The following is a 26,968-nucleotide window of genomic DNA, read 5'->3' as shown; positions in this document are numbered from 1 at the left end:
ATGCAGACCCAGTACCACCTTGTGGGCCAAACGACCCTGGTGTATGTATACACCAGGCATGTAATAATACTGCTGAAGGGGCTGAGTAAAGATAGACACAAAAATAAAATAAAGCAGACCCAAGCCTTCTTTTATATTCCAACCCTCTTGAGATAAATGACAACATTGCATTCGCTTTCTTAATCACGGATTCAACCTGCATGTTTATCTTTAGAGAATCCTTGACTAGCACTCCCAGATCCCTCTGTACTTTGGCTTTATGAATTTTCTCACCGTTTAGAAAGTAGTCCATGCTTGTATTCTTTTTTCCAAAGTGCAAGACCTCACATTTGCTCACATTGAACTTCATCAGCCATTTCCTGGATCACTCTCCCAAACTGTCTAGATCCTTCTGCAGCCTCCCCACTTCCTCAGTACTACCTGCCTGTCCACCTAACTTCGTATCATCGACAAACTTCACTAGAATGCCCCCAGTCCCTTCATCCAGATCATTAATATATAATGTGAACAGCTGCGGCCCCAACACTGAACCATGTGGGACACCACTTGTCACCGGCTGCCATTCCGAAAAAGAACCTTTTATCCCAACTCTCTGCCTTCTGTCAGACAGCCAATCCTCAATCCATACCAGTAGCTCACCTCGAACACCATGGGCCCTCACCTTACTCAGCAGCCTCCCATGTGGCACCTTATCAAAGGCCTTTTGGAAGTCTAGATAGACCACATCCACTGGGTTTCCCTGGTCTAACCTACTTGCCACCTCTTCAAAGAATTCTAACAGGTTTGTCAGGCACTAACTCCATGTTGACTTGTTCTAATCCGACCCTGCTCTTCCAAGAATTTAGAAACCTCATCCTTAATGATGGATTCTAGAATTTTACCAACAACCGAGGTTAGGCTAATTGGCCTATAATTTGTCTTGATCCTTTCTTGAACAAGGGGGTTACAACAGCGATCTTCCAATCATCCGTGACTTTCTCTGACTCCAGTGACTTTTGAAAGATCTCAACCAAAGCCTCCGCTATTTCCTCAGCCACCTCCCTCAGAACTCTAGGATGTAGCCCATCGGGGCCAGGAGATTTATCAATTTTAAGACCTTTTAGCTTTTCTAGCACTATCTCTTTTGTAATGGCAACCATTCTCAACTCAGCCCCCTGACTCCCTTTAATTGTTGGGATATTACTCATGTCTTCCACTGTGAAGACTGACGCAAAGTACTTATTAAGTTCTCCAGCTATTTCCCTATCTCCCATCACTAGCCTTCCAGCATCAGTTTAGAAGTGGCCCAATGTCTACTTTTGTCTGTCGTTTGTTTCTTATGTATTGAAAGAAACTTTTACTATCATTTCTAATATTACTGGCTAGCCTATCTTCATATTTGATCCTCTCCTTCCTTATTTCTCTCTTTGTTATCCTCTGTTTGTTTTTGTAGCCTTCCCAATCTTCTGATTTCCCAGTGCTCTTGGCCACTTTATAGGATCTCTCTTTTTCTTTGATACATTTCCTGACTTCCTTTGTCAGCCATGGTTGTCTAATCCCACACCCCCCGGATAATCTTTCTTTTCTTGGGGATGAATCTCTGTACAGTGTCCTCAATTTTTACCTACAAACTCCTGCCATTTTTGCTCTACTGTCTTCCCTGCTATGCTCTGCATCCAGTCGATTTTCGTCAGTTCCTCTCTCATGCCCTCGTAATTACTTTTATTTAACTGTAACACCATTACATCCGATTTTGCCTTCTCTCTTTCAAACTGCAGACTGAACTCTACCATATTATGATCACTGCTTCCTAAGTATTCCATTACTTTAAGATCTTTTATAAAGTCTGGTTATAAAGTTTGTGAGATTAACATGTTAAAAATAAAATGAAATACTGAAATGATTGTTTTTACTGTTTATTTCTTCTATATTTGACCTACTCCACAATTTCATATCTTTATTGTAACAGAATATCCTTATTCTTTTGATTGTAAGTTTCAGTGCAAAACTATATAATTTAGTACTTTTTACAGTGGGAGAAAATTAATACTGAGCAGAATTATGTTCAACTTATTGTTGGTTCGGCTCTCCAACACAACTCTGGTTTCTCATGTGGCCCCTTGGAAGAATTAATTGCCCAGCCCTGCCTTAGATGGATCTGTACCTCTCTTTGACACGTCGGAGAAGGCAAATTAACTTAATCTGAAAAATTTAGTATGTACAAATAGCAGTGTTGTTTGGGTATGTCTCTGTTTTTTCCTTAAAAAAAGGAGGAAGTCCCATCAGGGCTTTCTTTTCCTATCTTTTTTATTGGTAATAATCGGGTCTAAACTATGCTCGGTGGTGGTTGAGATGTGTATTTTCAATTTCTAAGTTGTTATACCAAAGGATGGGTGGGCTACTTATCCGTTTTTTTTCAAAATTTCTTTGTTCACATTGCTATTTCATGGTGTATTTTTATTTTATTTTCTGCTTGTGTTTGCAGTGTGGCTCTAGCTAAGAGAAGGGAAAATGATTGGGATGGCCAGATGCCTATTATGGGCAGTTTATGCCCGGTTCAGGTATTTAAATGCCCTGGCTGCAGTATTGACAGCAGGAGGGTAAGGTGGGTTTTGAGATGGGTAGTTGCCCCTTTGGGCAGGGGCTGAGCTCCCCTATTCAGCACCATTGGTACTTTATATGTTTTTTTTTTGTTTTTGTTGTATACAATCTTTGATAGCTTTGTCGGTTTGTTAACTGTAGTGGTTTTACAGATTTCTTTTTACAGATTACATTACAGTGTGGAAACAGGCTCTTCGGCCCAACAAGTCCACACTGACCCGCCGAAGCGAAACCACCCATACCCCACATTTACCCCTTTACCTAACACTACGGGGAATTTAGAATGGCCAATTCACCTAACCCTGCACATCTTTGGACTGTGGGAGGAAACCGGAGCACCCGGAGGAAACCCACGCAGACACGGGGAGAACGTGCAAACTCCACACAGTCAGTCGCCTGAGGTGGGAATTGAACCCGGGTCCCTGGCGCTGTGAGGCAACAGTGCTAATCACTGTGCCATCGTGCCGCCCACAACTTTAGTTTATGTAGTTTTTATGTTCGATGGATTTTGCGACACTAAGGCTCAGCAATTTATAATTTGAGTTCCTCCTCACTGGAATCTAAATGTTACTGCAGAAGGTTATGGCTAATGACTTGATTAAATGGTTACCTGGAACATCAAGGGGAGTCACTCACCAGTTAAGATAAAGAAGGTATTTCGAGTTGGAAAAGGTGGATATTGCGTTGTCACAGGAGACATACTTGAATAACAAGGAGCATTTGAAACTACAGCAGAATAGCTTTGATCAGATTTACTTTTCATCTTTTAATACCAGAAGTAGGGGAGTGGCTATATTGGTGAGGTAGAATCTCCCATTTAAGTTACTAGAGTGTGTTAAAGACACACACGGGAGGTTTGTAATTCTCAAAGCCCTGAGAAATGGGGAAGAATATGGTGTTTTAAATGTCTATTGCCCTCCGGCCCATTCCCTCAAATTTCTGGTAGACGCATTCACTAAACTGATCAGTCTCAGGGCCCGGCATATCATTAAAGGGGGAGATTTTAACTGTCTCATGGATCCCACGGTAGACAGGTTGCCCAAAGGACTCCCGATACCCCCTGTACAAACTAAACAACTAGTGGATCTGTATGTGGAGACAGGGATTTTATGGGTTTTTTTCCAATCCGCACAGATGTCACGCCAGGAGTGATTTTGTTCCTGATCGGTTGTTTAAAGCTAATTTTGTTCAATTATTCAACAAAATTAAACAAGACCTTCAAAGATGGGAGGTGCTTCCAGTCTCATGGTTAGGTCATATAGTGATTATTAAGATGAAAGTTCTCCCCCGTTTGCTGTACCCTATATGGATGCTCCCCCTGATTTTCGATAAGCAAAAGTTCAGGAGACTGAATGGCTGGTTCAGCTCTGTTATTTGGCATTAAAAGTGGCCAAATGAGCTAAACTGCAATTGCCTCACAGACTGGGTGGAGTGGATCTCCCAGACATTAAAAACTACCAACTAAGCTCGCTTTTATCCTACGTGAGTGATTGGGCTTGTGGGGACCCTCTTTCAAGATGGTTAAATATCGAAGCCTCCCAGGCAGGGTGCACCCTTCCTGGCTTGCTGTTTTTGGAAAAAATGAGGACTCTGTAGGTAATATTGCCATAACTCAATAGTTATCAATACTGTTAAAGCATGGAGGGAAATTCACCAGAGGGAAGGCAATATTGACAAAACATCTTTTCTTACACCTATATTGGGTATGCCGGGTTTTCAACTGGTGGAGACACCTTGTCTTGCATGGGTGATTTATTTTAGGGAGACACAAATGATGTCCTTTGATCAGTTAGCATGGGAAATACAAGCTATTTAACGGGGACCTCTTTCATTTTTTTCAAGTTAGGGATTGTGTTCAAAAGAAGACTACACTTTTGACTGATCCCTACAAATCCAACATATAGAGGGTGCTCAGTGCTAAGAGTACACTTCATGTTAGCACTTTATATCGTCAATTGGGGGGTGCCCCCTCAGATGAGTTCGATTGACTCTGCAGGGTGTGGGAGAGAGAGCTAGGTGTTGAGGTCTCCTCAGAAGCATGGGAGGATATTTGGGAAAATGCAAGAAAGATATCAATTTGCAATAGGACCCATGCTTTACAGTTGGGTCCACTTCGCTCTGGATCGTTTATCAAAATTTAAACCAGGGGTATCTTTAACATGTCCCAAGTGCAAGGTCTGTACAGGCACTCTTACCCATTGTCTCTGGTCCTGTGGTTGGCTCCAAACATACTGGAGCGCTGTGGTGGGTGCAATGGAGAGGATTTTGGGTGTAAGGGTGGAGAAGGATCCAATCGTTTATCTTCTTGGCCTGCCCAGTGTGTTCCCTGTAGATGCGCATAAGAAAAAGCATTTCAACATCCTCACTTTCTGCGCAAAAAAGAATATCTTGCTAGGTTGGGTATCCAAAACCCCCCCCCCCAGGTTCGTCAGATTGACGGAAGATTGTGATGGAGTATATCCCCTTGGATTTTCTTGCAAGTATGGTACATCGCCAAACTGAGAATTTCTATAAGACATGGTGGTCCTTTTTGGAATACCTGGACACAGATTTGTTTGCCACACTAGTAAGGGCTTTTATATAGCTGTAACAATTGTGCTTTATGAGTCCAGTATCCGGGGAGGGGGAGCTGTGAACATATGAGTATGTGAAAATTAATGCTCTCGATATTTGACAGTCAGTGTTTTGTTTTGCTGAGCTGTATTATTATTATTTATTAGCTGGTTGTTAGTTATTATTTATTCAGTTAAGTAGTTAGTTGGTTTTTTTTCCCATTTATATTTTTTATACATGAGGGCGGTTTGGATTTTTAACATTATTTTTTGGTGTTCTTTCTTTGTATTGTTTTGAATTGTATTGTTTTGTATTTGTTGTAATATTAAAATATCCATTTTTCAATAAAAATATATTGGAAAAAAAAGACTCTAAAATCCTACCAATTACTGAGGTCAGGCTAATCAGTCTTTAGCATCCTGTCTTCTGCCTCCCTCCCTTATTAAACAGGGGTGTTATATTAGCCATTTTCCAGTCTTCTAGGATCTTTCCTGACTCCAGTGTTCCCTGAAGGATCACCACCAATGCTTCCGCAATCTCCTCAGCTGTCTCCTTCAAAACTCTAGGATGTAGTCCATCTGGTCCGGGTGATTTATCCACTTTCAGACCATTCAGCTTCCTCAGTACCTTCTCCTGAGTCATGGCCACGACACTCACCTCTGCCCCCGACTCTCCTGAAGTTCTGGTTTGCTGCTGATGTCTTCACCATGAAAACTGATGCAAAGTACCCGTTCAGTTCCTCCGCCATTTCTTTGTGCCACATTACTGACCTCCCAGCCTCATTTTCCTACTGTCCAGTATCCACTCTTGCCTCTCTCTTACCTTTTAGATATGTAAAAAAGCTCTTACAATCTTGTTTTATATTACTAGCTAGCTTACACTCATATTTCATCTTCTCCCCAATTATTGCTTTTTCAGTTATCCTCTGTTAGTTTTTAAGGGCTTCCCTGTCCTCTGGCTTCCCATTAATCTTCACCATATTGTATGTTATTCCTTTGGTTTTTGTGCAGTCCCTGACTTCCCTAATCAGCTATGGTTGTCTGATTCTCCCTTATAATTGTTATGAAGATGTGGGTGTACTATACCTTTCAGAGAGTGAAAGCTAGCAGTGACAGCACCGAGTGTTCTCAATAAGGCACAATGTAACATGTGCTCCAGCTACTGAGGCAGCTGGAAACAACAAAACAGGTTTGAATTTGGCCAATTAGTTTAACTTATACCCTGAAAAATACCAAATTCCAATCAAGTTTGAATTGAGTATATTGACAATCTTAAAAGCAATTAACACAATCCAATGCTTTGGGGGGGTATAAGGTCAGGAAAAATTGAACAGTTGGGAGGAGAACTACCACCGCACCACCAGCCATAGCAGGCCAGTCAGAACTATCTGAAAGGGACCTGTCTAGAGAAGAGGTTTGCATAGAGAGAAACCTGAACACTGATCTGGAGAGCCAATCTACCGACGGAGATAAAGAGAAGATTCGACCGCTGGCTATTTTAAAAATTTGAATTTTTCTGTAAATCTTGATCAGGAGTTTTATCAGGGGAGAAAGTGAGGACTGCAGATGCTGGAGATCAGAGCTGAAAATGAGTTGCTGGAAAAGCGCAGCAGGTCAGGCAGCATCCAAGGAACAGGAGAATCGACGTTTCGGGCATAAGCCCTTCTTCAGGAATGCTTATGCCCGAAACGTTGATTCTCCTGTTCCTTGGATGCTGCCTGACCTGCTGCGCTTTTCCAGCAACACATTTTCAGCGCAGGAGTTTTATCAGACTAGTATTACAGAAGGGAAGGTAAAAGATAGGTTCGAGGAAGGAATTGTAAATAGCTGTTAGTTAATTATTCTCTCTTATACTTTAAGAAATAAAGTTGTTAACTTTTACTTTAAATAGTTCTTGGCCACTCGAAATTTTACAGATTACAGCAGGGGATAAATCTTTTCTGTGTTGCCGGTTTTAAATTAAGCAGGAGGGTTTACCCCATGTCGTAACAGTATGTTCCTACAGTAATGGCTCCATTTTGGTATTCAACAATAAATGATAAATATTGTTTTTAAATGTTATCTTCTCTTGTTGTTTTGGTTTACTGGGTTAGTCTTGGCTTGTTTTTCTCTTTAGTCCTTAATGTTGCATTCGGATGGAGTTTTTATATGTAGCAGTTCATGCCTCATTTAAATACAAGGAGAAAGTGAGGTCTGCAGATGCTGGAGATCAGAGCTGGAAATGTGTTGCTGGAAAAGCGCAGCAGGTCAGGCAGCATCCAGGGAACAGGAGAATCGACGTTTTGGGCATAAGCCCTTCTTCAGGCCCTTCCTGAAGAAGGGCTTATGCCCGAAATGTCGATTCTCCTGTTCCCTGGATGCTGCCTGACCTGCTGCGCTTTTCCAGCAACACATTTCCAGCTCATTTAAATACAAACCTTGTTTCTTCACTATAGTATATCCATAACCATTCCCTTTGGTTATTGAATCATAAAACCTTTTCTTATTTAATCTTCTCAAGCTTCCACCCTGTCAAGATCTTCTCTATTTTTCTTCCTGCTCCTTCCCCAACTAAAAATTGCAAACATTTTTATCTTACTTCAGTTTTAATAAAAGGACATGGACCTGAAATATTATCTGTCTTTCTCATCATAGATGGTTCTGAACTTCATTGTCATAGAGATGTACAGCAGGAAACAGACCCTTCAGTCCAACTCGTCCATACTGACCAGATACCCTAAATTAGTCTAGTCCCACTTGCCAGCACTTGGCCCATATCCCTCTAAACCCTTCCTATTCATGTACCCATCCAGATGTCTTTTAAATGTTGTAATTGTACCAACCTGCATCACTTCCTCTGGCAGCTCATTCCATACACATTCCACCTTCTGCGTTAAAACATTGTCCCTTAGATCCCTTTTAAATCCTTCCCCTCTTACCTTAAACCTACGCCCTATTATTTTGTACTCCCCTACCCAGGGAAAACTGCCTCAGCCTACTCAACCCCTCCTTGTAGCTCAAATCTTTCAACCCTGGCAACATCCTTGTAAATCTTTTCTGAACCCTTTCAACTTTCACAACATCCTTCCCGTAGCAGGGAGACCACAATGATATGCAATATTCCAAAAGTGGCCTAACCCAATGTCCTGTACAGCTGTAACATAATATCCTCTGTGCTGATTTTTTCCAGTACATTTTTAAAATGTTTGTTGGTAGCTTATTATTTCCTAACTTTGTCCATTCTGCCTGTGTTTTGTCACTTTTAATCAAATCTTCCTTTCTGTCTTTATTTTCTCCTACTATACCTGATTGACACTGACTTCACCCAATAATTTAAACTTGTTTCTCAATCGGGACATTCTTAATATCACAGTCCTTCAATTAAGTAGACACTTTATCATTTGTCTTATGCACTCAGGCCTGAAATGTCCTGTTGCAAAAGAAGTAAGGGTGATGTGAGAAATAACCTTTTCACATAGCGAGTAGTAGGGGTATAGAATGCGTTGCCTGGAAATGTGGTGAAGGCAGATTTAATTGAGGCAATCAAAAGGGCACTGGATGGTTATTTGTTTCGAAATGGTGCGCAGGGATATGAGAGAAATGCAGGAAGGTTGCTGCTCGATTGGAGGAACGATTGGTTGAATTGTCTCCTTCTGCATCATAACAATGTGTGTGCACAGTGGCTCACAGCACCAGGGACCTGAGTTCAATTCCCCCTTTGGGTGACTGCATGTAGTTTGCACATTCTCCCTGTGTCTGCGTGGGTTTCTTCTGAGTGCTCCGGTTTCCTCCCACAGTCCAATAATGTGCAGGCGAGGTGGATTGGCCACTCTAAATTACCCCATTGTGTCCAGAGATGTACAGCTTGGGTGAATTAGCCATGGGAAATGCAGGGTTACAGAGAAAAGAAGGGGAGTTGGGTCTGAGTGGGATGCTCTTCAGAAAGTTGGCTTGGACTTGATGGGCTGAATGGCCTGCTTCCACACTGTAGTGATTCAATGATTCTTAAATAAAAACAACTCTGATTTTTTTTCCCATGACTTAAGAGAACTGCTTCTAATGAAGGAATCCCAGAAAGTTGGATATTGAAGTCTTCTATTCTTCATGGTAATACATCCCCCACATTTCCCTACCTCCCTTGGAACTTTGATCAGTTTTGAGGAGTAGCCTCTCGTCAAACTATGGTTAGCTGTCCTTCTGCTGCATAAAGAATGAGCAGTCCTTGCCAGAGATGCAGGATTGTTCATTCTGGACCAAGCTCATCAGAGTGCTGTAGTGGCTGCTTGGCCTTTGCTTTCACAGGCTAGACCCACGTCTTCCAAAGAGAACCAGATGGAATTCAGCTGTCTTCCTGTCCTCAAAAAGCCAAGAATATAGTTGGAACTTGATACCTTGGATGGATGAGATTTTGAGTGGAGTGGGAGGGAAGTGGGAGGAAAGAGATATTATGAAAGGACCTGGAGGATAAAGGGCCAGTTAGACTTTTACTCGAATTGTAGTTCCTCAGCTTTTGCTGAAAGTCTCTGTAATGGCAATGTCAGAATAAGATAGACCTGGCATTTGAGTATATAAAATCTCTCCTACCCTCTCCTGTGCACAACATTATGTTTAATTCAGCCTGTGGATGTTCCATCACCTCAGGCTAGACCTGATCTTACAACAGTGCAGTCGTAGTCTCTCTAATTTGGACAGTTCACGAGTGATTGGTATAAAATTCTCAAGGTATAAAAAGTCACTTACTCAATGATCACTCACTCTTGTATTGTTCTTGCGTCTTCCAGATTGTTCAATGTCACATTCTCACGGGCACAATTACTTACCTCCCAGGAGAAAATGTGTTTGGGAGTAAGACTGCGAATGATGTAACAAATTATTGATGGATCTCACATTTACAGAATCCAATTCTTAATGCCGTTTAGTCATGCACTCAGGAAATAATTGGAACAATGTCAGTTTTAAATCTATAAATGTCAGAAACTACGACTGATTCATTGATTATCTACCACGCCTGCAGCTACATTTTGACATTTTATATTTATTTTGATGGAGAAGATTATTGCAATCTTCTAAAGATCAATATAAGCTGACAGAACTCACAGAAAAAGTTATCAGTGCTGTATAATTGAGGTTTGGTTATGTTAACATGATATTTTATAAATACTGCCAATATAGAATTATAGAAGCCCTATAGTGTAGAAGCAGGCCATTCGGCCCATTGGGTCCACACCGACTGTCCGAAGAGCATCCACTCCAGGCCCACCCTCCTACCCTATCCCTGTAACCATGCATTTCTCATGGCTATTGATTGGAACCTGCATAGTGCAGATGGTCTGGATGGAACTGGTTTTGTCAGAAGTGTCCAGGAAGGATTCCTGACTCAATGTATAGATAGGCTAACTAGGGGGGAGGCCATGTTGAATTTGGTGCTTGGCAATGGGCCAGGCGAGGTATCAGAACTCTCAGTGGGAGAGCATTTCGGTGACAGTGACCATAACTGCCTCACCTTTACCATATTCTGGATTAGTGGTGCTGGAAGAGCACAGCCATTCAGGCAGCATCCGAGGAGCAGTAACATCGACGTTTCGGGCAAAAGCCCTTCTTCAGGAATAAAGGCAGAGTGCCTGAAGGGTGGAGAGATAAGCTAGAGGAGGGTGGGGGTGGGGAGAAAGTAGCATAGAGTACAATAGGTGAGTGGGGGAGGGGATGAAGGTGATAGGTCGGGAGCGGGGGTAGGGGTGGAGTGGATAGGTGGAAGATAGGCAGGTAGGACAAGTCACGGGGACAGTGCCGAGCTGGAAGTTTGGAACTGGGGTGAGGTGGGGGAAGGGAAAATTTGGAAACTGCTGAAGTCCACATTGATGCCCTGGGGTTGAAGTGTTCCAAGGCGGAAGATGAGGCGTTCTTCCTCCAGGCGTCTGGTGGTGAGGGAGCGGCGGTGAAGGAGGCCCAGGACCTCCATTACCTCGGCTGAGTGGGAGAGGGAGTTGAAATGTTGGGCCACAGGGCGGTGTGGTTGATTGGTGCGGGTGTCCCGGAGATGTTCCCTAAAGCGCTCTGCTAGGAGCCGTCCAGTCTCTCCAATGTAGAGGAGACCGCATCGGGAGCAACGGATACAATAAATGATATTAGTGGATGTGCAGGTAAAACTTTGATGGATGTGGAAGGCTCCTTTAGGGCCTTGGATAGAGGTGAGGGAGGAGGTGTGGACACATGTTTTGCAGTTCCTGGGGTGGCAGGGGAAGGTGCCAAGATGGGAGGGTGGGTTGTAGGGGGGGCGTGGACCTGACCAGGTAGTCACGGAGGGAACGGTCTTTGTGGAAGGCGGAAAGGAGTGGGGAGGGAAATATATCCCTGGTGGTGGGGTCTTTTTGGAGGTGACGGAAATGTCGGCGGATGATTTGATTTATGTGAAGGCTGGTAGGGTGGAAGGTGAGCACCAGGGGCGTTCTGTCCTTGTTACGGTTGGAGGGGTGGAGTCTGAGGGTGGAGGTTCGGGATGTAGACAAGATGCGTTGGAGGGCATCTTTAACCACGTGGGAAGGGAAATTGCGGTCTCTAAAGAAGGAGGCCATCTGGTGTGTTCTGAGTTGGAACTGGTCCTCCTGGGAGCAGATACGGCGGAGGCAGAGGAATTGGGAATACGGGATGGCATTTTTGCAAGAGGTAGGGTGGGAAGAGGTGTAATCCAGGTAGCTGTGGGAGTCGGTGGGTTTGTAAAAAATATCGGTGTCAAGTCAGTCGTCATTAATGGAGATGAAGAGGTCCAGGAAGAGGAGGGAGGTGTCAGAGATGGTCCAGGTAAATTTAAGGTCAGGGTGGAATGTGTTGGTGAAGTTGATGAATTGCTCAACCTCCTCACGGGAGCACGAGGTGGCGCCAATGCAGTCATCAATGTAGCGGAGGAAGAGGTGGGGAGTGGTGCCGGTGTAATTACGGAAGATCAACTGTTCTACGTAGCCAATAAAGAGACAGGCATAGCTGGGTCCCATACGCGTACCCATGGCTACCCCTTTGGTCTGGAGGAAGTGGGAGGATTCAAAGGAGAAATTGTTAAGGGTGAGGACCAGTTCGGCCAAACGAATGAGAGTGTCGGTGGAGGGGTACTGTTGGGGACGTCTGGAGAGGAAAAAACGGACGGCTTGGAGGCCCTGGTCATGGCAGATGGAGGTGTAGAGGGATTGGATATCCATGGTGAAGATGAGGCGTTGGGGGTCGGAGAAACGGAAGTCTTGGAGGAGGTGGAGGGCGTGGGTAGTGTCTCGAACGTATGTGGGGAGTTCCTGGACTCGGGGGGATAGGACAGTGTCGAGGTAGGTAAAGATGAGTTCAGTGGGGCAGAAACAGGCTGAGACAATGGGTCGGCCAGGGTGGTCAGGCTTGTGGATCTTGGGAAGGAGGTAGAACTGGGCAGTGCGGGGTTCCCGGACTATGAGGTTGGAAGCTGTGGGTGGGAGATCTCCTGAGGTGATAAGGTTCTGTATGATCTGGGAGATGATGGTTTGGTGATGGGGGGTGGGGTCATGGTTGAGGGGGCGGTAGGAAGAGGTGTCCTCGAAGTGGCGTTTGGCTTCAGCGGTGTAGAGGTCAGTGCGCCAGACTACCACTGCGCCCCCTTTATCTGCTGGCTTGATGGTGAGGTTGGGATTAGAGCAGAGGGATTGGAGGGCTGTGCATTGTGAGGGTGAGAGGTTGGAGTGGGGGAGGGGGGTAGACAGGTTGAGGCGGTTAATGTCCTGACGGCAGTTGGAATTTAAGAGGTCGAGGGCAGGTAATAGGCCAGCGTGGGGTGTCCAGGTGGATGCAGTGTGTTGAAGGTGGGCGAAGGGGTCCTCGGAAGATGGACGGGAGTCCTGATTGTGAAAGTAAGCTCGGAGGCGGAGGCGACAGAAGAATTGTTCGACATCACAGCGTGTATTAAATTCATTGATGCGTGGACGGAGGGGGATGAAGGTTACCATAGTCATGGAGGGGTAGGAACAGACAGTATAGGAAGATATTTAGAAGTGGCAGATGGAGTTCAACCTGGATAAATGTGAAGTGATTCATTTTGGCAAGTAGAATTTGAATGCTGAATACAGGGTTAAAGACAGGATTCTTGGCAGTGCGGTGGAACAGAAGGACCTTGGGGTCCATGTACATAGATCCCTCAAAGTTGCCACCGAAGTTTATAGGGTGGTTAAGAAGAAGGATGACATTTTGGCTTTCATTAACAGGGGGATTGAGTTTAAGAGCCACAAGGTTTTGCTACAGCTCTATAAAACCCTGGTTAGACCACACTTGGAATATTGTGTCTAGTTCTGGTCACCTCATTATAGGAAGGATGTAGATGCTTTAGAGAGGGTGCAGGAGAGATTTACCAGGATGCTGCCTGGATTGGAGGACATGTCTTATGATGAGAGATTGAGTGAGCTAGAGACTTTTCATACTGGAGAGAAGGAAGAGAGGTGACTTGATAGAGGTGGACAAGGTAAAGAGAGACATAGATAGGCAGCCAGAGACTTTTCCCCAGGGCAGAAATGGCTGTCATGAGGGTCATATTTTTAAGGTGATTGGCAGAAGGTGTAGGGGGAGATGTCAAAGGTAGGGTCTTTATGCAGAGAGTGGTGGGTGTGTGGAATACATTGCCAGCAGTGGTAGTGGAGTCAGAGACATTAGGGACACTGAAACGACTGCTGGATAAGCACATGGACGGCAGTTAATTGAGGGGTGTGTAGCTTTGAGGAGAAAGTGAGGTCTGCAGATGCTGGAGATCAGAGCTGGAAATGTGTTGCTGGAAAAGCGCAGCAGGTCAGGCAGCATCCAGGGAACAGGAGAATCGACGTTTCGGGCATAAGCCCTTCTTCAGGAATGGGGAAAGTTTGTCCAGCAGGCTAAGATAAAAGGTAGGGAGGAGGAACTTGGGGGAGGGGCGTCGGAAATGTGATAGGTGGAAAGAGGTCAAGGTGAGGGTGATAGGTCAGACTGGGGTGGGGGCGGAGAGGTCGGGAAGAAGATTGCAGGTTAGGAAGGCGGTGCTGAATTTGATGGATTTGACTGAGACAGGGTGGGGGGAGGGGAAATGAGGAAACTGGTGAAATCCGAGTTCATCCCTTGTGGTTGGAGGGTTCCTAGCCGGAAGATGAGGCGTTCTTCCTCCAACCGTCGTTTTGTTGTGGTCTGACGATGGAGGAGTCCAAAGACCTGCATATCCTTGGTGGAGTGGGAGGGGGAATTGAAATGTTGAGCTACAGGGTGGTTGGGTTGGTTGGTCCGGGTGTCCCAGAGGTGTTCTCTGAAACGCTCCGCAAGTAGCCGGCCTGTCTCCCCAATATAGAGGAGGCCACATCGGGTGCAGAGGATGCAATAGATGATATGTGTGGAGGTGCAGGTGAATCTGTGGCGGAAACGGAAGTTTCCTTTGGGGCCTTGGAGGGAGGTGAGGGGGGAGGTGTGGGCGCAAGTCTTGCACCTCCTGCGGTTGCAGGGGAAGGTGCCGGGAGTGGAGGTTGGGTTGGTGGGGGGTGTGGATCTGACGAGGGAGTCACGGAGGGAGTGGTCTTTACGGAATGCTGATAGGGGAGGGGAGGGAAATATATCCTTGGTGGTGGGGTCCGTTTGGAGGTAGCGGAAATGACGGCGGATGATGCGCTGTACATGGAGATTGGTGGGGTGGTAGGTGAGGACCAGTGGGGTTCTGTCCTGGTGGCGGTTGGAGGGGCGGGGGTGTGTAGCTTTGTTGACCTCACATTAAGATTAATGCTCAGCACAACATTGAGGGCTGTGCTGTACTGTTCTATGTTCTGTGGTCTAATCCACCAGCCTGCACATCCTTGGACACTATGGGCAATTTAGCATGACCAATCCACCCTAACCTACACATCTTTGGACTGTGCAACGAAACCAGAGCACCAGAGGAAACCCATACAGACATGGGGGGAAGGTACAAACCCCACGCAGACAGTCACTCAAGGCTGAGATCGTATCCAGGTCTCTGGCGCTGTAAGGCAGCAGTGCTAAACACTGAGCCACTGTGCCATCCAGTGTGTAGATGGCTACTGTATTTTTATTCATAATTACCCAACAAAAACCTTAAAGCTTTGATCTTAGACCAGCCCATGGGGGGCAGTAGTGATTGGAAGGTTAAATTGTGTGATATGTCAGAGCCCTGGGACCAAATATCCTCAGAGGGGTTCCGATTTTCTGTGGATTAGCTATGATCAGTGGGCATATTGGATTGATAAATAGGAATGTGACAAAGTGCGGAGAAAGGGAAGGTGGATTTCTTGGGCAGCTTTTTCCTCCATTACTGGGGAACTGCATCCCCTCTGCTCCTCATAGCCCCCAGTGTTAAAAGGAGGCATCTCTGAGGTGGAGCACAGCCTACTAGTCCTCCTGAATCTTTTGTCACATCATGTTTTTTGGATTCTTTCACAGAATGTTGGTGTAGCTTGCTAAACTAGCATTTATTTCCCTGGAGAAGGAGGTGATAAGCTGCTCTCTTGAACTGCTGAAGTCCTTGGGGTCCACAATGCTGTAAGGGAGGGGATTCCAGGATTTTGATCCGGTGACAGTGAAAGAATGGTGGCACATTTCCATGTCAGGATGGTGAGTGGTTTGATGGGAACTTGCAAGTGGGGTCGTACTGCCATATATCTGCTGTCCTTGTCCTTCTTGATGGTGCACACATTGAAAGGGTCTTTGGTGAGTTGCTGCAGTATATTTTGTTGATATTGTATGATGCTGCTACATGTTGAATGGAAGGGAATGAATGGTGGATGGTGTACAGATCAAACAAGCAGCTTTATCCTGGGATGGTCTTGAGGATTGTTGGAGCTGCACCTGTCAAGGCAAGTGGGGAGTGTTCCAACATACTCCTGACTTGTGTCATGTTGATTGTGGACAGCCTTTGAGGACTCAGGAGGTGGGTTACATGCTCCAGAATTCCTCTCACCTGCTCTCGTAGCTACAGGCCAGCCTAGTCCAGTTTCTGAGCAATGGTAGTACCCAGGACGTTGATAGAATAGAATAGAATCGAATAGCAATTTATTGTCACGTGTATTTTTACAAAAAAAAGTGAAAAGTTTTGTAAGTCGCCATACCATGACACCTGTATTATTGACAAAAAACACAGATAAGAAAAAAAGGTAAAAATTAAGACAGTTCATTTCAGATCAGTTCCAGTTTGGGGCAAGCCGTTTAAGACCAACAATGGATTCCACATCAACGAGATCTACATGCCAAGACACAACCGTCAAGCCTGGAGGCTGACATGCCAGGCCGAAACTGTCCCTCCGGGAGACGGTCTTGCTGGGCTGAGACCACTGTGCAAGGCTGAAACCGCTGTGTCAAGGCTGAACCCACACAGCTGTCTGACCCAGCAATGAACCCTACAGCTGTCTGACCCAGCAGTGAACCTGCACAGCTGTCTGACCCAGCAGTGAACCTGCACAGCTGTCTGACCCAGCAGTGAACCCACACAGCTGTCTGACCCAGCAGTGAACCTGCACAGCTGTCTGACCCAGCAGTGAACCCACACAGCTGTCTGACCCAGCAGTGAACCCGCACAGCTGTCTGACCCAGCAGTGAACCTGCACAGCTGTCTGACCCAGCAGTGAACCCGCACAGCTGTCTGACCCAGCAGTGAACCTGCACAGCTGTCTGACCCAGCAGTGAACCCACACAGCTGTCTGACCCAGCAGTGAACCTGCACAGCTGTCTGACCCAGCAGTGAACCCGCACAGCTGTCTGACCCAGCAGTAAACCTGCACAGCTGTCTGACCCAGCAGTAAACCTGCACAGCTGTCTGACCCAGCAGTGAACCTGCACAGCTGTCTGACCCAGCAGTGAACCCGCACAGCTGTCTGACCCAGCAGTAAACCTGCACAGCTGTCTGACCCAGCAGTGAACCTGCACAGCTGTCTGACCCAGCAGTAAACCTGCACAGCTGTCTGACCCAGCAGTGAACCTGCACAGCTGTCTGACCCAGCAGTGAACCCGCACAGCTGTCTGACCCAGCAGTGAACCCGCACAGCTGTCTGACCCAGCAGTGAACCAGGATGGGTGTCTGCCCGTGCTGTTTGGTTTCAAGTATCTCTGGACATCGGAGTTTGTTATAAGAAAAATAAACAAACAGCAAAATTCACAGCTGTCCTTGAAGAAACCTGTGTGGGAGGGCTCAGAGCAGGGGAACAGCTAACTGAGATTTTTAATGTGTAACCTTCTGCCAGAAGAAGTGGTGGAGGCTGCTATAATTGCAACATTTAAAAGGCATCTACATGGGTACATAAATGGGAAGGGCTTAAAGGAATACGGGCCAAATGCTGGCAATTGGGACTGGATTAATTAAGGATATCTGGTCGGTATGGACGAGTTGGACTGAAGGGTCTTGTTTCCATGCTGTACATTTCTATGACTCTATGGCTCAATAACTCTAGATGAGCTTCTGAGCTGTGGAGATCATAAACTGCACTGTTACACCATCACAATCTTACTTCCAGTGGGGGACATCGAGATGGTAAAGTAGCTGAGTGTCAATGAGAGATGGTCAGATTCTGTCTTAGAGATGGTAATTGCTAGGGGCTTATGGCACACAAATATTACTTGTCCCTTACCAACCCAAGCCTGAATAGGGTCCAGTTTATGCTAACAGACACACTAGGTTCATAGCTCCTTGAAAGTGTTGCAGGTAGATAGGATAGTGAAGAAGGTGTTTGGTATGCTTTCCTTTATTGGTCAGAGAACTGAGTATAGGAGGTCATGTTGTGGCTGTCCAGGACACGGGTTAGGCCACTTTTGGAATACTGTGTGCAATCCTGGTCTCCCTCTTATCGGAAGGATGTTGTAAAACTTGAAAGGGTTCAGAAAAGATTTATAAGGGTTTCAGCTATCGGGAGAGTCTGAATAGGCTGGAGCTTTGGAGGCTGAGGGGATATAGAAGATAGGGTGGGGGGGGGGGGTGCAGGGGGTAGAGAATAAATGATAGGTGGAGATAGAGCCTAAAGCGAGAGAATAGTTGGACAGACAAAGGAGTGGTAACAGTCAGCCTGGGAGAATGAATGGCTGCTAATGGGACTGTTAGTGACTAATAATGAGTACTGTGTAATAGCAGACCATGTGATAACCAGGTCTGGTATGTGGGGAATGGGGTAAGGACATGGGGCAGCTCAAGACCTAAAATTGTTGAACTCAGTATTGAGTCTGGAAGGTTGTAGAGTTCCCAAGTGGAAAGTGAGGTGCTGTTCTTCCAGCTTGCACTGAACATCACTGAGCCTGAGACAGAGATGTTGACCAGGGTGGTGTGTTAAAGTGGCAGGCAACTGGAAGCTCAGGGGCTTTTTTGCGGGCAGAGCGGAGGTGTTTTGTGAAGTGGTCACAACAGGATTTCACTGGAGCGTAGGAGGTCAAGGAGTGACCTTATAAATGTTTCTAAAATCATGAAAGGCATAGATAAGGTGAATAGTTAAGGTCTTTTCCCCAGGGTAGGAGAGTTCAAAACTAGAGAGCGTAAGTTTAATGGAGAAGTTTTAAAATGAACCTGAAGGGCAACTTTTTCACACAGAGAGTGGTTCGTGTGTGAAATGAGCTACCAGAGGAAGTGTAGATGCAGGTATAGTTATAACATTAAAAAGATATTTGTACAGGTACATGAATAGGAAAGGTTTAGAGGAATTTGGGCCAAATGCAGACAAGTGGGACTAGGTTAGTTTGGGAAATGTGGTCAACATGGACGAGTTGGACCAAAAGGTCTGTTTTCGTGCTGTATGATTCTATGACTTGATCTACTGAAGTTGAATAGCCATTACATCCTTACCTCTAGGCCCAATTTTGGCCTCCTGGGTGAGGTAGCAGAGTCTGCTGCCATCAGAGAACCAAAGAGCTGGAAGGCAAAAACGAAGGAAATCAAACAAAGTGCCTTTAAGTGTAAAACCATTTAGATTGAACCCTTTTACTCAGAATACAACTGCTTGAATTGTTTCCTTGTCAACAGTTTCCAGTTTTTTCCAACTGCAGAGACCAGGTGAACAAATTGTTCATTTGTCTGGCCTTGTGAAGTGCTAGAAATCAGCTACTTACTAATTCCCAGTACTGCTCCTGTGCTGGATGAATAATACTTTAGACAATAGTCCCCCTTCCACTCACCTTCCCTAAATATATCTGGATGGAATCCAGTTGCTAAAATTACCTCCTGATCATTCAAACACTCCTATTTTTGCTAACTCTTGTTTATTTCCAAACCTCTGTTTCCTGTGGGAATTCAGACTGACCTCAGTTTGAGGCTGTGATGTAACAATAGGCCGAGGCCTTACCTGCCGGAATATGTTACTGACATTGCCTTCATTGACCACTCCAGCCTGTAAGGATAGATAGGAACTCTGGAAAAAGCTCCTTGTACATTAGAAAACATGAGAAAAACACAGCATTGATAGGAAAATAAAATCCTTCTCGACTAACCAGTTTTCACATCAAGACACACTTTCCTTCCTCTATCGATTAAGATCAGTTCTGACCTCCTGACAAATGTGTTCCATTTTCAGCATCTTGGAAGCTTCCTTTCAACAAAAGTTAATGGGGACGATGAAATTCATCACCGCATCCAGCTCAACCTCTGACCAACTGAGGGAAAGAGGATTTGAGAATAAGGTCACAGACCCATTCGGAGGTCGTGGCTTATTGGCAGTGATCGCCACAGTCTGATGTGTTTCAGAGATTTGAACGGCCTAAAGCTGGCCTCAAAGCCATGGAAACGTGTCATAAGCAGTTCCTTTAACCTATGTACTGCCACTCAATGACAGATGTTGGGGTGGTCTTGTTTCGGGCATGGGCCAAGGTGAAACAGGTTTTTGCTCGTCCTGTAGACTAGCTCCACTCCAGCAGTAATATCCATGGAGATTGGAGGGTGAGGGGTGCACGGCGAGTGTTGTAGGACAAAGATAGAGAACAGTGTTAACGTGTTTTGAGAAGTTATGTAGCTCAGGTTGAGGCTCTGGATGTAGGTTTGCTCACTGAGCTGCAAGGTTTACTTTCAGACGTTTTGTCACCATAGTAGGTAACATCTTCAGTGAGCCCCCGGATGAAGCACTGGTGGTGTTTCCTGCTTTCTATTGATATGTTTGTGTTTCCTTGGGGTTGGTGATGTCATTTCTGGTGGTGACATCATTTCCTATGACGACGTCATTTCCTGTTCTTTTTCTCAAGGAGTGGTAAATGGGATCCAAGTCAATGTGATTGTTGATAGAGTTCCAGTTAGAATGCTATGCTTCTAGGAATTCTCATGCAGGTCACTGTTTGGCTTATCCTGGGATGGATGTGTTGTCCCAGTCGAAGTGGTCTCCTTCCTTATCTGTATGTAAGGATACTAGTGAGAGAGGGTCATGTCATTTTGTGGCTAGTTGGTGTTCATGTATCCTGGTGGCTAGTTTTCTGCCTGTTTGTCCAGAGTATTGGTGTGATCATGCAGCCATGCCTATGCTCGTGTTGTGTCTGTGGTGGATCCATTGGGGATGATCATGACTTGCAGGTCATTGTGAAGCAATTGGACAATGAAGACTAACTCCTGCAGGCAGCCAAATTGGAGGAGGATGTTCCACAACCTCTAATGGCTGACAGGCCGAAGGGCTTAATGAGATTGAAGAAGGCCTTATGAAGAGAGGCTGGATAGGCTCAGTTTGTTCGCATTGGATCGGGAAGGCTGAGAAGGAGAACCTGATATGAGTGTATAACATTGTGAGGGATGTGGACATGGGAAGTTCCCCTTAATTGAAGGTTCAACAACAAGGAGACATAATTTTAAAGTGAAGGGCAGGAGGTTTAGAGGGGGATTTGAGGAAAGCTATTTTACACCAGAGGGTGGTGGGAATCTGGAATGCTTGTCTGGGAGGGTAGCTGAGGAAGAAACCTTACAGAAACAAACTCAAACAAGCAGACACAACACAACCAAAAACTATAGCCACATTACCCTACATCAAAGACATCTCAGAAATGACTTCCAGACTACCCTGACCCCTTGGCATCATGGTAGCCCATAAACCTACCAACACATTTAAACAGTGACTAATCAACCTAAAGGATCCACTAAATACTATCAGCAAAACTAACATCATTTACAAGATATCATTCAAGAACTGTAAAAAATACTACATCGGACAAGCTCGCATGAAACTTGCCACCAGGATAGATGAACGCCAACTGGCCACCAAAAGACATGACCCACTCTCACTAGTTTCCATACATACAAAGAAGGACACCACTTTGACTGGGACAACACATACATCCTAGGACAAGTGAAACAAAGACCCGCACGAGAATTCTTAGAGGCTTGGCATTCTAACCAGAACCCAATCAATAAACACATTGATTTAGGTCCTATCTACCTCCCCTTGAAAAAAAGAACCGGAAATGACATCACCCACCTTAAGAAACCCAAGAGCTATAAATAGAGATGTGGGTCATATCACCAGCACTTCACCGGAGACTCTCATTGATGATGTTACCCAGTATGGTGACAAAATGTCAGAAAACAAGCCTTCCAGCTCAGCGAGCTAACTTACATACTTATCATTAACCTGAGCTACAAATATTCTCAAAAATCGCTGAAACCTCGCAATCTTTAAAATAATGGATGAGCACTTGAAATGTCACAACATTTAAGGATATGCATCTAGTGCTGGAAACTGGGACTCGTGTTGAGTTATTGCACCTTTGGGAGTAAAGGCTTGATGGTGTTATGGGCCAGATCAAACCCCCTCAAAACATATTAAGGAGACAGCCTGGACCTTAACGTTTATCTTACTTAAAGGCAAGTATAAGGTGCTGTGTTCCAAATATAATTTGCTTCCACCAGTAGGCTTATACAAATAAACAAAACATTGGCATAACCTTAACTCCATTGAAAAACTTAATAAAATAATATATTATTTAACTACTAACCATCAACTGTTCCAATATAGCAGCATCCCATAAACACACCCTTGGCAAAGGCAAATTCAGCAAAACAGATTTCCCTTATGTGGTATCTCCAGCCCAGGAGAAAAGAACACTTTAAAGAAAAAGATCTAGCAGCAGAGAGAGACAGAACTCAAGCTTTTTGATGCAGGGGGAGAGAGTGAGAGAGAGAGAGAGAGAGAGAGCTGTATCCAGCAGCTTCAGCAGCCGGCTGCAAACCCCAACTGAAATTAAAATGAAAACCCCTGGGTCTGTGTGTGAGCCTGATTCACCCACTCTTGCTGCTTTGGTTTAATATTTAAAAGCACTCCGGGAGCTCAGGGATGCACGGGTACATCACAATGGGCCGAAGGACCTCTTCTACACTGCAGGATTCCAAGATTCTAAGGCACAGAGGCTGGTACTGCCCCCTACACCTCCTTGGCTTTGTTGTAGACTGGAAGTCATGTCCACTGTGCCTCGGACTGGGCAGAAGCAACGTTAGGGAGCAGTTCTTTGGTCACTAGGAGGGGATGGTTGAGGAGGATTCTCAGAATGACTTTCACCCATTTAAACAGCAGAGCAATTCCTCTGTAATTTTCACAGTTGGACCTGTCTCCTTTCTTGAAGCTGGTCAGAGTTTCTGAGATCTGCCTGCATGCTCTCTTCCTTCTAGATGAAGGTGACAAGGTAGAGCGGACACCTCAAATCCCTGGTGCACCAACCTGAGCATCCTCACTCAGGCCTAATGTCTCCAGTGTCAAGGCATGGAAGACCATCTGCAATGGGTGGGCCTGACACAAGACTCCCTAAGAATCCGAGCTCCTCAATGGTAAACAATTACTAGGAGGCCAGAGGAAGTGCTACAGGAACATCCTGAAAGATTCCCTCAACGAATGCAATATCCTCACCGACTGTGGGTTTTGTTTACCCGAGCACACACACTGGAGAAGCAACATCCACGAAGGCTCCAACCAATTTGAACGTCACTGAGTGGAGCACGTGAAGGGCCAATGTGAGAACAGAATTCAGAGCTTCCATCTGCCCAGCTAAACACCAGCCTCTGGCAGAGTCCATGGCTCCACGGTTGGACAGTTCTGTCACCACAGATCTCAGCCCTGAGTGGAAACAAGTCATCCCTGACCTGGAGGGGCTGACAAAGGAAAACAGGGAGGCATCGTCAGCTACGAAACTGCAACAGTGGCAGATGGCAAGGGCAGGTCAGAACACAAACTGCAACCCAACTACCCTGCATGCAATAAAGCAAAGTGCTGCAGAAACTTGAAATCTGAAACGAAAACAGAAATTCTGGAGCAGCTCAGTTCTGACGAAGGGTTACTGGACCTGAAACATTAACCCTGCTTTTTCTGTTCCTGCCCAGCTTCATAGATCATTTGTGTTTCATAGAAGCCCGACAGTGTATAAGCAGGCAATTCAGTCCACACCAATCCTCCAAAGAGCAGCCCAGACCCACATCCCATATCCTATCCCTGTAATCCTGTATTTCCCACAGCCAATCCACCTAACCTGCACATCTTTGGACAGTGGGAGGAAACCCATGCAGACACAGAGAGAATGTGCAAACTTCACCCTGGAGTGTAATCAAATTCAAGTCTTTGGTACTGTGCGGCAGCAGTGCTAAGCACTGGGCTACCCCCTCCCCCCCGGAGTTTCTCCTGCAATTTCTGTTTTTGTTCTACATGGAATCTAGTGGCAGCAAGAGACTCCCAGGAGGACAGCTGAGACATTTTAGCAACATCATGAAAGCCTCCCTCAAGAGGTGAAACATTCCCATCGAGTCATGGCGAACCTGGGCTTGTGACTGATCAAAATGGAGCTGGTTCATTTGGGAAGGCACCAAACAAAGAGAGGCTACATCCTGGGGGTGGGGGGGTGGTGGGGGGGTGGGGGGGGGGGGGGGGGGAATTGTCTGCTTCTGATGTCTCCCGCCTTATCACAATATCCTACCCAAATTCCCCGGGCAGATTCACATCAGAGAAAGTGCCAGGTATCTAATATCCCTTAACAGTTTTGGATATCCCCAGATTATCAAAACAAAACCAAACCAGTGGTTCCAGCTCTTGACTATGATACTATGACCTCAGCTGGAAAGTTCACAGAAAAATGAGTTCACGTGAAAATGGGAAGCAATGTGGTACTGTGGATAGACTACTACCCCAGAGAGCCAGGCAATGTTTTGGGGACCCAGTTTTGAATCCCATCATTACAGATTAAGAGTCCAATGATGGCAATGATACCATTGTTGATTGTTGGAAAAGTACTACCTAATTTAGTAATACTGTCTTTACCTGGTATGGCTACACTCCACATCCAGAGTGATGTGGTTGACTCTTAACTGCTGTCTGCTAGGCAATTAGGGAGGGGCAATAAATGGTGACTGCGCCAGTGATTTTATGAATGAATGAATAAGACAAGCAAAAGGGCATCAGCCAAGGGCAGGATTGGGCTTCATTGTGATGTATTCCACAGTTAAACAGTCCATTAATATTCACACTTGAGAAGAATGGTTTGTTCTGACAACTACAAACGTTTTGAGTCAGACAGCATAGAAACAGACCCTTCAGTCCAACTGGTCCATGCTGACCATCATCCCAAACTAACCTAGTCCCACCTGCCTGCACTTGGCCCATATCCCTCCAAACCTTTTCCTCTTCATGTACTTATGTAAATGTCTATTAAAAGTTGCAACTGTACCTACATCTACCATTTCCTCTGGAAACTCATTCCACACATAAAACACTCTGTGTAAAAATGTCACTCCTCGTGTTTTTTAAAATCTATCTCCTCTCACCTTAAAAATATACCCGTTGGTCTTGAAATCCCTAACCCTTGGGAAAAGACACCTGACCTTACCTATGCCTCTCATGAACCTTTAGAAGCCTCTGTAAGGTAGCCCCTTAACCTCCTATACTCCTGCCTATCCTTGTAACTCAAACCCTCCATTGCCGGCAACATTCTGATAAATCTCTTCTGAACTTTCTCCACCTTCATTCCTATAATATGGTGACCAGAATTGGGCACAGTACTCCAGAAGAGGCCTCACCAATGTCCTTTACAACCTCAACGTGACATGCCCAACTCAACAAAAACTAGAAGACCGGCAGATGTTGTAAATCAGAAACAAAAACAGAAAATGCTGGAAAAACTGAACAGATCTGGCAGCATAGAACCATAGAATCCCTACAGTGTAGAAACAGGCACTTTGGCCCAACAAGTCTACACCAACCCCCCCCCCCCCCCGAAGAGTATCCCTTCTCTACATTTACCCCTGACTAATGCACCTAACCTACACATCCCTGAACACTATGGGCAATTTAGCATGGCCAATCCACCCAACCTGCACATCTTTGGACTGTGGGAGGAAACTGGTGCACCCGGGGGAAACCCACGCAGACACGGGGAGAATGTGCAAACTCCACACAGACAGTCACCCAAGGCTGGAATCAAACCTGGGTCCCTGGTGCTGTGAGGCAGCAGTGCTAACCACTGAGCCACCGTGCCTCCCCTGTGGAGCATCTGTGGAGATAAATCAGAGTTAACGTTTTGGGCGGGTGACCATTCCTCAGAAGATCCCAACTCCTGATGTCCCAACTCCTTTACGCAAAGGTCTGAGCAATGAAGCTTAGCGTGATCAACACCTCTTAACCACCCTGTCTACCTGTCACACAACTTTCAAAGAATCTGAACCCCTTTGCCTGTCTGTTCTACAACACTATCCAAGGCTGTACTTTTAATTGTCTGTCCTGCCCTTGTATGTTTTACCAAAATGCAAAACCTCGCATTTTTCCAAATTAACTCCATTTGCAGTTGTCAAAAGCATTAGAGCTCTTGAGGAGAAAATTAAGGGAGAGTGGTAGGAAAACTGCCAACACGCATCATTGTGTTTATTTATCATTCTGTCATTCTTTAATATCAAGGTTGTACCTGATTGAAAAATAATCTCTTCACCAAGAACCCTTACGTTAATGAAGGGATTGTAGAAATAAGCTGAATGAAGCATGAGTAAAATCTTCTAAATTTGATCCTAAAAATATAAAGAATACATCAATTTGTGGGTGGCACGGTGGCACAGTGGTTAGCACTGCTGCCTCACAGCGCCAGAGACCCGGGTTCAATTCCCACCCGGGTTCAATTCCCAGGCGACTGACTGTGTGGGGTTTGCACGTTCTCCCCATGTCTGCGTGGGTTTCCTCCGGGTGCTCCGGTTTCCTCCCACAGTCCAAAGATGTGCAGGTCAGGTGAATTGGCCATGTTAAATTGTCCGTAGTGTTAGGTAAGGGGTAAATGTAGGGGTCTGGGTGGGTTGTGCTTCAGCGGGGCGGTGTGGACTTGTTGGGCCGAAGGGCTGTTTCCACACTGTAATATAATCTAAATCTAATCTAATCTAAATCTAAAAAGACATTCAAGTCAGTAAGGGAGGCAATGGGAAATAATGGGGCAAAGAATACAACTGGGAAAAGGAGTCGAAGGTCAAAGGCAGGGAAATGCCTGTTGGTTAATGTGTTAGACCGTCTGAACCACAAAACAACTAGCAGCCAAGTTCAGCAGGTAATAGGGAAGGCAAACAGAATGCTAGCCTTTATTTCCAAGGGAATGGAGTATAGCAGTAGGGAGGCTTTGCTAAAACTATATAAGGCACTAGTCAGAGTACTAGTCCAGCATCTGCAGTCCTCACTTTCTACTAGTCAGATACAGACGGAATACTATGAATAGTTTTGAGTCCCTTATCTGAGGAAAAACGTACTGGCATTGAAGGCAATCCAGAGAAGGTTCGGCTGTTAAAGGTTTGGAGAGAGAGGTTGAGTAGATTGGGCCTCTACCTGCTGGGATTTAGAAGAATGAGAGGCAATCGTATTGAAACAGACAAGGTTCTTAGAAGACTTGACAGATTAGATGTGGAAAAGCTGTTACCCCCTTACAGCTCCAGATGACATAAT

Source organism: Chiloscyllium plagiosum, unplaced genomic scaffold (genome assembly GCF_037043375.1).
Source record: "Chiloscyllium plagiosum isolate Xiang-an unplaced genomic scaffold, Cpla_swu_hap1 HiC_scaffold_25, whole genome shotgun sequence".
Lineage (NCBI taxonomy): Eukaryota > Metazoa > Chordata > Chondrichthyes > Orectolobiformes > Hemiscylliidae > Chiloscyllium > Chiloscyllium plagiosum.
Note: the sequence above shows the minus strand (reverse complement) of the source record.